Here is a 12,244-nt window from a genome sequence, read left to right on the forward strand (position 1 = left end):
GAAATGGAAGTAACTTAAATGTCCTTCTCATAACAAATGGATAATGAAACCATGATACACATACACAATAGAATTCTATTCAACTGTTTAAAAACCCTGAACTTTGTGGTAACCCAGACACAGAAAGACAAACACCATATATTTTCTCTTATTTGTGGAACTTAGCTCTTAAGCTTTAGATATTCTTAGGATGGGAATAGTAAGACTAGGAAGTGAGAAAGTGATAAAATGGGATGAGAAGATTTTAACTGCAAGAAGAGGCAACAATATAGAGGTAGAAGCAGGGATAAATAGTACTACGTATCTTTGAAAAAGTCATAGGGAATCTCATTATCTCAGGATGGCTTAAAGATATACGTGTGTGTGTGTGTGTGTGTGTGTGTGTGTGTGTTGTGTACATACACATATGTTTATATGAACTACCTATGGTTGGGAAGTCCACAAAACCTAGAGCAGTGGTTCTCAAACTTCCTATGCTGTGACCCTTCAAGTCCTTCTTGAGTTGTGGAGCTCCTCAAGTTGTGGAGACCCCCATATTGCCACTGTTATGAATCATAATGTAAATTATCTGTTTTCCAATGGTTTTTAGAGACCCCTATGAGAGGGTCATTTGAACCCCAAAGGGGTCATAAACCACAGGCTGAGAACCACTGACCTACAGGAAATCCTACTATTGCCACTTTCCTAAACTAGTATAATTTCTAACTATTTATTCTTATACTCAGAGATAACTGTAGCCCTTACTACTTATCTAAATAGCCTCTCTTTGTAGAATAATGGGAACCATTACAGAAATCCACAACCTGCTAAATTCAGAGATCAACTAACTGTGGGTGCCCAGTATTAATGACATTAGACAAAGGCAATGGAAAGATACTATAGAACACTGAAGAGAAACTGTAAAATGGGGAAGTTAATATTATCTCAGATTAGAAAGTGCTTAATGATACACTTATACCACAACCCCTATAGAGAAAGATCAGAAAGCATCGTGAAAGAGATCACAGAAAGATACTAAGAGCCAGATGATTAGCAGTCTGTGCCTTCTAGATATGACAGGAGGCTGTGGACATGAGATCTCAACAATAAGCAAGGCCTGCACAATGACAATTATCAGTTGACATGCCAATATGGATGACGGAAACTTCATAAGGTCCCACCCCTATAAGAAGAGCTATAGAGAATTAATAGCTGCTGAGAGAGAAAAAGAGTTTTCTCCAGGAACTGTCCCATAAATACCATCCAATACCAAATAATCAGCACAAAGAGATAGGCGCTCTCTCTCGCGTGCTCTCTCTCTCTCGCTCTCTCTCTCTCTCTCTCTCTCTCTCCCTCCCTCCCTCCCTCCCTCTCTCTGTCTCTGTCTCTCTCTCTGTGTCTCTCTGTCTCTCTCTGTCTCTGTCTCTCTCTGTCTCTGTCTCTCTCTGTCTCTCTCTCTGTCTCTCTCTCTGTCTCTCTCTGTCTCTCTCTCTCTCTCTCTCTCTCTCTCTCTCTCTCTCTCTCTCTCTGTGTGTGTGTGTGTGTGTAAAACAATAATAATTTCTGTGGGGCTCATAGACTGAGTCACCAACCAAAGAAGATGTAGGGGTTAGAACTAGGACCCCCACACAAATGTAGCAGATTTGATCTTCGCATGGGATCCCCTACCCTAGAAATTGTAGTGGAGTCTGTCTCTGACTGTGTTGCCTGCCACTGGATCCCCTTCCCCTATCTGGACTGCCTGGTTGAGCATCAGAAAAAGAGGATGCACCTGGACCTGCTGGGACTAGATGTCCCAGGGTGGGATGGTACCCAAAGTGCTCTGAGAAGGGGAGGAAATAGTGGAGGAAGGGATTTGTAAGTGTGAGAGTAGGAGGACAGGAGGGAGGGGACTTCAATTGGGATGCAATGTAAGTAAAAAAATAAATTATACAAAATAAAATTCATGAAATTCATATAATAAGAAACTAAAAATAAAGTATTTACACTGTTGAAATTTTTAAAAAATAATTTAAAATAAAAAAAAATAAAAAGCTGGGCGGTGGTGGTGCACGCCTTTGATCCCAGTACTTGGGAGGCAGAGGCAGGCGGATTTCTGAGTTCGAGGCCAGCCTGGTCTACAGAGTGAGTTCCAGGACAGCCAGGGCTATACAGAGAAACAAAAAAAAAAAAAAAAAAAGAAAAAGAAAAAAAAAAAGAAGCCATGAATTTGAGAGGACAGAGCAGCAGGGGGACAAGGGAGAAGTTGGGGAGGGAAATATACCTACAGTAGTCATATAAAAAATTCTGAAAAACATTCAATAATGTGGTAATAATATAGGAAAATTCAATGGGATTTTGGAGTCAATGCCAATTGGATGAGAAAATAGTACTCCAGTGATTTTTGTCTAGCAGTATCCTCTGCTCTTATGCTGTTGATTCAAAGGAGAATCTGTTAAATGTTGACTAGGAAAGACAATACATGATCCTCCAAAGGCAACTAATGACATTAGACAAAAGTACTGGAAAGATACTGTGGTATACTCAAGGCAAAACTGAAGCATAGAACAATTTATTATAATCTCAGATTAGCAAGTATTCAATAAGCAGGATGTTTTCAAGTGTCTTCTGTAAATTGCTGATAAGAAATGTACTCAGGGACTTTTAGGTAAGAGGACAGACTAGAGATTGCCTGTAGGTGATCTACTGACAGTCATAATAGAAACCAGATTTAACTCAAAAGACAGAAATACAGGAAGAGCTTTGAAAAACAGTGAAAAGGGGAAGAAAATAGCAGAAGGTTAATTTTCTTTTTGTAAAAATGACTCGTGTAGCAACAGTGAATAATCACGTATAGTCATTTAATGTTTTTATGTTAATCACTCTGGAGTGAGATGGAATCACAAAGTAGTTTTAATTTGGATTTCTCTGGTGGCTAAGGATGCTGAACATGTTCTTTAAGTGTGTATTAACCGTTATTATTTCTTACTTTGAAAAGTTTCTATTCAATCGTAGAGTCCATTTTTTAACAATTTGTTTGCTGTTTTGGTTTTATTTAGGGAGTTGTTCAAGATGATCCCCTGAAAGAAAAAATGGGTGGTGGATATTTATTTATTTATTTATTTATTTTCTTCCATATAGACTACCTTGTCATTTGTAGTTTTCTTTACTGTATAGGTGGTTTTATTTCTTTTAATTTCATGCCTCCAAACTGCACAGCATGTCAAATGGAATTTTTTTTCCACTCTTTACTCATTCACCAGTAGAATCACTGTTTTACCAAAACCTGCAACTGAATGTAAGGTATGTGAGGGCTGTAAGCTTGTCCTGGCAGTGAAGCTGCTTGCCTTGGGCTTTCACTAGGCACACAGATATGCACATGTGCACACAGATGACACTGTGTCCATGTCATAAGAATGGAAGTGAAGCTCAATTCAAAAGCAATGGGTAATGGATTTATTTAGCAATATAAATCTTAAAACAATATAGCATGCAGATTGGGTCATTGTACTCAGAATCAACATGGTGGCTCACAACCATCTATAACTCCAGTTCCAGAGGACCCCAGGTCCTTTTCTGTTCTCCATGTCTCCAGGCATGTATTTGGTGAACATGCAAATAAATATGCATATACATAAAAGGATCGGGATGTCTAGAAATGAATTAAATGCATTGCACCTCTATGATAACAGTGAGATATTAGGGATGAGTCTTAAATTTTATTGCTGGTGTGGGCAAGTGTGAGCAGGTCCCAAGGGCATGAGAGCAGGAGAGCTGGCTCTGCCCCTTACTGCAGCAGCACTGGTGAGCCAGGTAGGGAAGTGCTGGAGAGCTCATCATGGTAGTGTGGATTTTGGAGAACTGGTAGGGTGATCAGCTCAGATACGTCTCAGGTCCAGATCCAGGGCTCAGTTGGCCCATCCAAAAATCTATCCCATCTATGAATTCCTGAAGCACATGAAAGGGTCAGTCCCACAGATCCAAAGCTGCAGGATCTCCATGACACAGGGCTACAATAGTATATCCAAGAAGAATCCCGGTAAGTATCCAGTATTGATAGTGTAGCAGAAGCCAGTAGCCTCAAATCAGACCAATGACTCATTACAATGAACAAGTAAAGATGTGTGGACTGTGTGTGTGTGTGTGGGGGGGGGTGTTCGGGATCAGGTATGGGAACAAACAGGAGAGATAGCCAGATGGCCATGAGAATGAAAGGATATCTGCAGCTAGCAGGAGTGGGGTACCTCGAGGATAAGCCAGAGGCCTGAGATGAGAGAGGCACAGAAGAATCAACGCGCATGACCTTAGCTGAGACTTACAACATTTGGGATATGGAACCTGAAGAGGTCACCTCCTGCAGCCAGGCAGGAACCCCAGTGGAGCAATAGGGACACCAACCCACCCACAAAACTTTCAATCCAAAATTTATCCTGCCAACAAGAAATGCAGGACAGAGGATGGAGCAGAGACTGAGGAAATGCCCAATCAATAACAAGCCCAAATAGAGACCCATCCTATGGACAAGTGCAAATCTCTAACACTATTAATGATACTCTGCTATGCTTGCAGACAGGAGCAAGTTGTTCTCTGAGAGGGTCAACCCAGCATCTGACTCAGACAGATACAGATGCCCACAGCCAAACAGTGGATGGATGGAGTTGGGGAATCTTATGCAAGAATAGGAGGAAGGATTAAAGGCCCAGAAGAGGTTAGAAACTCCACAGGAAGACCTACAGAGCCAACTAACTTGGACTGTTAGAGCTCTCAAAGTCTGAACCACCAACCAAAGAGCATACACAGCCTGAACCTAGCTACCCCACTCCCTACACTGCATATGTTTAACAGATGTGCAGCTTGGTCTTCATGTATACCCCAAACAACTCGGGGAGGGCTAACACTAAAGCTGTTGTCTGTTGATGGGATATGTTCCCCTAGCTGGGCTGCCTTGTCTGGCCACAGTGGGAGAAGTGCCTAGCTCTGCAGAGATTTGATATGCCAGGGTGGGGGGAATACCCAGGGAAGTCCTCCCTGTGGAAAGAAACTGTGAAACTGTGGGAGAGGTGACTGGAGTGGGGACAGCAGTAGGAATGTAAAGTGAATAAATTAAGAAAAAAAATGTGGACAAAAGGATATACTGTGGGATACCCTGACACACACTAGTTTCCACAAAGAGATTTTTTTTCTTTTGGTGGGGGGAGGATGCAAAGGTGCAAAGGTATAAAAGGATGGGGAGATGAGTAGGATTGGGATATATGATGGGAAATTGACAAAGAAGCAATAAAAAGTTTTTAAAAATAGATTAAGAAAAACTGACCATACAAAAACAATTAGATTTTCTATACATCAATAGCAAACATGCCAAGAAAGAAATTGGGGAAAACCTCATTCACGATAGCTTCAAAAGCAGAAATACCTAGAAAGAAATAACTCTAACCAAAGCAATAAAAAACAAAACAAAAAAACAAAACAAAAAACCTGGTACATATTTTAAAGTATACTAATTTGCTATGAATAATTAAGTATATTTTATAATAATATCAATGCTATTTATAAGATACATTTTAATATGTTAAGCACTTAATATTGCAAATTTTAAAAGAGTTTGAAAATGGAATAAAAGAAAAATGTAGACTGAAAACAAGAAAGAAAATTTAAAGGAATACTATTTTATGTTATTTTAGTTATTTCAAGTATAACTTACGATAAAATGGAATACTTTATAATTCATAGTAGCTATGATTTAATAAATTAATGTATTTTCACTATAATGCTATAATTTTCATTGTTATTTATATAAAGGACTAGAATTTGGTAAGGTTTGTTTTATCTTCACCTTATCAATTTTATATATTTTCTTTTATTCCTTTCTATGGAGTCTTATTATATTATTCTTTTTTCACAATTTATAAACTTTATTTATGAATTTATGATTATTCAGAAAAACTTCAGTCACAAACTAATATAGAGATATAGCATGGCTTAAATATCATTCTATGTATCACACAACTACTACTAACACTTCATAATCGTCAGTTATTTGAATACTGAAATATGATATCTCTTTTTGTTTGTTTGCTTACTCTTTTTTATTTAATTTTATTGGATATTCTATCTACACTCCAGATGCTATCCCCTTGCTCACGAGCCCCCCATCCCCCCTTCTTCTGCCTCTATGAGGATTTGCCCCCACCCACACACTCCCACGTCCCCACCTTCAAATTCCCCCACACTCAGCTTCCAGCCTTCATGGGACCAAGAAAGAAATAACTCTAACCAAAGCAAAAAAGAAAACAAAATAAAACAAAAAAATAACACTTTAAGACGCTGAAGGAAGAAATTATGGTATTAAAAGTTGGAAAAGCCTCTATGCACATGGATTGACAGAATTAATATTGTATGTCTTAGCCCAGGTTACTATTGCTGTGATGAAATACATGATGAAAGCAACTTGAGGAGGGAAGAGTTTATTCAGCTTTATCAAAGGCAGGACAAGACAGGAACTTATGCAGGGCAGGAACCTGGAGGCAGAAGTTGATGCAGAGGTCATGGAGGGGTGCTGCTAACTGGCTTGCTCCCCATGGCTTGCTCACCCTGCTTTCTCATAGAACTCAGGACAATCACCAGCCCAGGGATGGTACCACCCACAAAGAGTTGTGTCCTCCCTAATCAATCACTAAGAAAATTTTTTACAGGGCTATCCACAACCTGATCTTATGGAAGCATTTTCTTAATTGTGGTTCCCTTCTCTCACATGACTTAGTTTATGTCAAACTGACAAAAAACTGTCCAGCACATTGCAAAAATAGCTATATTACTAAAAGTGATTGACAAATGCAATGCAATTCCCATGAAAAATTCCAATGACAGGGCAACAAGATGATTCAGCAAGGTAAGGCATTTGCCACCAAGCCTGATGCATGCCCAGGACCCACATGGTAGAGAGAACCAACTCCCATAGTCTTCCAACTTCTACACTCACTCTATGGCATGCTCCCTACCTTCCACTCCCAATATACAAAATAAATGAACATAAACTTCTTTTTAAAATCCCAATGATAATCTTCATAGAGCTGACAACCAACAATCTTAAAATACAAGACTCCAATTAGCCAAAGCACTCTTCAGCAGGAAGAACCATGCTGAAGGTATCATAGTACTTGATCTCAAAATATATTCAAGAGTCATATTATCAGAAACATCATGGTACTGGTACAAACAAAGCCCAATACAACCGCAAAGTAAAAATAAAGAATACAGATATAATCCCATATACCTACAGCCACCTTGGTTAGATTAAGTCTCAAAAACCTACAATGAAGTAAATATTGCTTCTTTAACAAATAGTACTGGGAAAACTATATTCCCACATGTTGACTAGTTGAACTAGATCCATATCACTTACCTCACACACACACACAATATTCAACATGGATCAACAATATCACGGCCTAACTCAGGGAGGGAACAGAACTAGCAGGAGAGGGCCACAGAAGAGGATAATGTAGGAGGGAAAAAGAAGAAAAAAGTATAGTGAGTGACACATTATGAAGATGCCATGATGAAACTGATTGCTTTCTATGATAAAACATTTAAAATAGTTTGTAACAGAGAGGCCAGCACATACATTCTGGGTCTTCCCCTTTATGAGAATACATAGAATACTGTTGAAATCTCACAAACACTATGAAGAAGTTAACTTTAACCTTCCTTCTTAGTTTGGCCAAGTCCTTCCTTTGGCTGATGAGCTATGTGAAGAAGTAGGGAGGAAGATTCACCACCATAGTCATGGTAGCATGAGGAAGGACGAAGGGTCCAGCATTATGAGGGATCACTGGGAACAGAGTTCTTGTGACCTGACTCAGGAATGCAGCAGGCATGAAAATGGGTTTTTCTGCTCAGTCCCTGGAATTTGGGGTTATTTTTAACTACAACAAAACCTGAACCATATTGACCCAAACACTGTGCATATGTGTATTTTTATATGTGGGTTACAGGTCATAAAAGTAGAAAGGGGATCATGACAGGAAGGAAAGTTTTTCAAGGAAGGTGAGAGAAATGGAATGGATACTAGAATGGGTGGAATCAAAACCATCAGCTGGCCTTGATCAAAGTTTTCTAAACTGTTGCTTGTATCCAGCCAATTTCAGAAGGGGAACTGCTCTGTTTTTTAAGAAAGTGCAAGTAAAGAGCAAACATGAGCTGGCCCTACCTCTTTCCCGCTACATACACACATATGTAGCAGATGAGCAGCTTGGCTTTCATGTGGGTCCCTCAACAACTCGAACAGGAGCTGTCCCTGAATCTATTGTCTGTCCACCCGTGGATCCTGTGTCCCTAAATAGTCTGCCTTGTCTGGACTCAGTGGGATAGGCCCAGAGGGCTTGATGTGCACATGTGTGTGTTGCGTGTGTGTGTGTGTGTGTGTGTGTGTGTGTGTGTGTGTGTGTGTGTGTGAGAGAGAGAGAGAGAGAGAGAGAGAGAGAGAGAGAGAGAGAGAGAGAGAGAGAAAGAAAGACCCAGAGGGGAGCTTTCAGTTCTCAAAAGAGAAGGGAAAGGTGGAATTGGTGGAAGACCTATGTGAGGAGGTACAGGGAAGAAAGGAACAGAGGAACAGCTGATATTCGGTTGTAAAGTGAATAAATAAATCTTTTTTTAAAAGAAAGTAAAAGTAAAATAAGCTTGGAGGTCAGAAACAAAATTTTAAAAATCAAACTGTTCAAATGATGCCTAATACTTGCTTATGTCATGAGAGAGTTATTAACCTGCCTGAACCTGGATTGGTTTTTTATCATTCATAAATTATATTATACCAGCAACTATCTCTGAAGATTAGTGGAAGAGGGATCTAATACAATGCATCAAAGCCATTTGACATTGAAGTTGAAAGGCACTGACTACTCATGATTGCCAACGTTGTCATTTCTCAATGTGTACTTACAATCTTGGTTTTTAATATCATAAGGTCCATACATTTATGGCTCTTCACGTATTAAAGGGAAGCTTTTGTGCATGCAAATATTTCTTGATTCCTCTATCCCCTCAAAGGTCAAAAAGTTATGTATATAGAAACAAAATACTAGCCTCAACTTGTATGTATATCCAAGATCATGTAAGTCATTACAATGTGTTTTTGAGAGTTGCCACTTCAGTGCACTATAAAAAGCTTCCTGGAAAAAGTATTAACAGATGGCCTCTTACTCTCTGAGACTGTTAGTAGCACACCAGATGGCAATCCAAATGAGAAGATTCAACTTCAATTCTCTAAACTGAAGGAAATGTGACACTGGATGTTTAATAGGTGTGCAGCATTAGAGGTAGCAAAGAAATAATCAGTTAAGATAAAACCTCATCACCATGCCTTATTTCAATATGAATTCCAGGCTTCATTGTCTTAATGCTTGCCAAATAGCTCATACCAAATGCTGCAAATGGTTTGCCCAATACAAACAGAAACTTTATTTGAAATGACTGACAAATTTATGAGGTGTAAGGCCAGTCTAAGGAATAGTGTAGAAGGCAGTGCCCCAGGGACTATGCTCTGTGCCATGGACACTCCTTTTTCTCCAAGACCACTCATTAGTTTGCAACATTTGCTCTTATTGTAGGAAATATTCAACCTCAGCTCAACTTTCAAACTTTTGACAGGAAAGTAATAACTGTTCTAAGAACCTTATCATCTTTCCAGATGTCCCACTCACCTCAAAGCAAGAGTACAGCTCCCTTCCAAGACATTGCTGCAGTACAGATTTCTCCAGGTGCCTTTCCATTCCAAAGTAACCTTTCCCATTTAAGGCTCAGAAAAGACCACTTGTGTTTTCATATCATAGTAGGCAGGTGTCCTTTTGCCATCTTAGTTTACATTTGTGAATGATAACAGTTGGAGTCATCATATAACCCTCTCATCCCAACGTTTTAAAAAGATCATGGACCATATGAAGTAGGTAGTTAGCTATTCCATTGTGTAAATCAACTTAAATCTTTCAATATGGACCCACTTAGGGCCCACCAAATACATGGAGTTTTGATAAGTGGCTAGGAACATGGTCTGAAATAAAATATACTTTTAAAAACCCTTTGTATTACTAAGTTTTGACAAATGGTGAATTGCAGCCTCCTTGACTATAAGACTTTAACAGGAGTAATACCTGATTTGTCAGCCTTGACTATTTCTCCTACTCTTGTCCACATACAGTTCTAGTACATGGGTAGAAGAGACACAAAACAAACATGACTGCTACACAGTGAATCAAATATGGCTGAGGAGATGGTTCCATCAGCAAAGGGCTTATCATGCATGCATGTAAAAAGCTGGCTGAATCTCTAGAACTTCCTAGAGAATGCCCCCACCCTCCCACCCACTACTTCTGCACATTTCCATTCATTCTCCTGGCCCTCTGGAATTCTCTCTTGTCTCTCCCAGCACCTGCGATCCTAGAAGTCAATGTAAGTCAATGCGAGTAACCTTAGCCAAAATGTCCAACAGTGGGGATACAGATTCTGAAGAGAGCCTCTCTAGTAGCCAGACAGGACCCTGAGCAGAGGAATGGGGACACCAACCTACCTACAAAACTTTTGACCCAAAATTGGTCCTGTCTAAAACAAATGCAGAAACAAAGATGGAACAGAGACTAAAGGAATGGCCGACCAGTGACCAGCCCATTCTGAGACCCATCCCATGGGCAGGCACCAATCTTTCACACTATTAATGATGCTAAATTGTACTTGCAGATAGGAGCCTAGAATAGCAGCCCTCTGAGAGGGTCTACCCAGCAGCTGACTGAGACAGATACAGGCACCCACAGACAAATACTGGGCAGAGGTAGAGGACTCCTATGTAAGAGTTAAGGGAAAGATTGAAGACCCTGAAGGTGGTAGGAACTCCACAGGAAAAACAATAGTTTCAACTAACTGGGACACCTGGGAGCTCCCAGAGACTGAGACACCAACCAAAGAACATGCACAGGCTGGCCTGAGGTTCCCCAGCATGTATTTAGGAGAGGACTGCCTCGTCTAGCCTCAGAGAAAGAAGATGCATCCAATCCTGTAGCTATTTAATGCCCCAGGGTGGGAAGATACAGAAGAGGGGCTACCCTCTCAGAGGAGAAGGAAAGAGGGGCTGGGGCAGGAATTCTAGGAGAGGGACCAGGAAGGGTCAGGCAGCATTTGTGATGTAAATAAATAAATAAATAAATAAATAAATAAATAAGTGGAAAAAAGCTGGGTGTGGCAGCATGTGTCTATAAACCAAACTCTGGAGAAACAGAGAGAAGATAATCTCAGAAGCTTATTAGCCAGACACTCTAGCTGAAAAGGAAAGAACATGTTAATGAGATTGGAAGCTAATCAGCAGAGAATAAAGTTCAAAGATGTCCAAGTTATTGTGTATGTCCAGTGCTGTCTAGGGGAAAGAGACATTAGGTCTGGAGCTATGAAAAATAAGATCTTTGCTGGGGGACACAGACAGACACTAAACTTCCTCAGTACCAAAATAAAATATGGCTATCCACCTCTTTGAGTGACATTTGGAAATGATGCTATTTCCTGGAACTTGGGATAGTGAGATGTGTTCATCTGTATTCTGCTCCTAGAAAGAGGGAAGCCCTGCAATAAATTCTTGTACCAAGTTTTCCTTAATACACCACTGTCTGGTGTTTCCATTAGCTTAAATATAGCCCTACTTCTAGCATCCTCAGAGAAGTAAACACTAAGAACAAGATCCTATAAATGTAGTTCTTAACATAGGAGACATTTGCTTTCAGGGATAAGGCCTTTATAAATTTAGTGTGCTCCCTGGAACTATATGTATAAAAGTTAATACAATATGCCTGTAAGCACAGGGCATTGTAAAGCTAAATGTGGGATCCCTTGGATCCCACAAATAACAAATGACTAAAAATCAATTAAAAATTGTTTCTCAGCTTGGTGTTATATTGCATATCCTAGCATTTGTGAGGCTGAAGCAGAAATACTGCCATTAGTTTTAGGACATCCTGAGCCACCAAACAAGTATCAGGCAAGCTAAAGTTATTTAATGACAGATTGCCTCAAAACAGCAATTGTTTTAAATAATTCATCGCATTATAATGTGGTGACCATGAAGGAAAGGGGACCAAGGATAGAAGGGGATGTCTCAGCGGGCCCATGCAGAGGCATCTCTTCTCCCTGAGGGACCAGCCAGAAGACAATATAGCATAGAATAGAGTTTATTCAGGGCATGGGGAGGGGAGACAGGAGGGTAGTAGAGGCACAGAGAGAGAGAGACAGAGAGAGAGACAGGGGGGGAGGG

This window comes from Grammomys surdaster, unplaced genomic scaffold (assembly GCF_004785775.1).
Source record: "Grammomys surdaster isolate TR1022 unplaced genomic scaffold, NIH_TR_1.0 125749, whole genome shotgun sequence".
NCBI lineage: Eukaryota > Metazoa > Chordata > Mammalia > Rodentia > Muridae > Grammomys > Grammomys surdaster.